This window comes from Strigops habroptila, chromosome 20 (genome assembly GCF_004027225.2).
Source record: "Strigops habroptila isolate Jane chromosome 20, bStrHab1.2.pri, whole genome shotgun sequence".
NCBI classification, from domain to species: Eukaryota; Metazoa; Chordata; class Aves; order Psittaciformes; family Psittacidae; genus Strigops; species Strigops habroptila.
Genome location: NC_044296.2, coordinates 644,687 through 645,101, shown reverse-complemented (window position 1 = coordinate 645,101; position 415 = coordinate 644,687).

Genomic DNA, 415 nt, shown 5'->3' with positions numbered 1-415 from the left:
GAATGGCTGAATGAAGTTTCACTGCCCCACGGCACCGCCGCTGTGCTGCAGGACGGGCCCTGACACGAGGCTGGAGCCGCTCCAGCAGCAAGAACCCGAGACAAACACCAATAGTTCAGTGCGGCGAGATGAGGGTGGACAGAACAGGGGAAGCGGCTCTGCTGCCAAGGGGCACCCTTCGGGCAGCCACAGGGGCTGGAAGTTCCCTGCAGCGCCTTCGTCTATTGTCCCACAACACAGAGCTCCTGCAGTTCCCAACAGCCAACCCCCCGACTAAATCTTCACCCTTAAACGAGATGCAAAGAGAAACGTTTCTCCAGCTCTCTTCTTTCCATACCTCTTCTGCAAAAGCCTCCAACCAGCAACAGATTCGTCCCTTCCTCACACCCCAACTGGGAGTTCCCACCCCTACAAC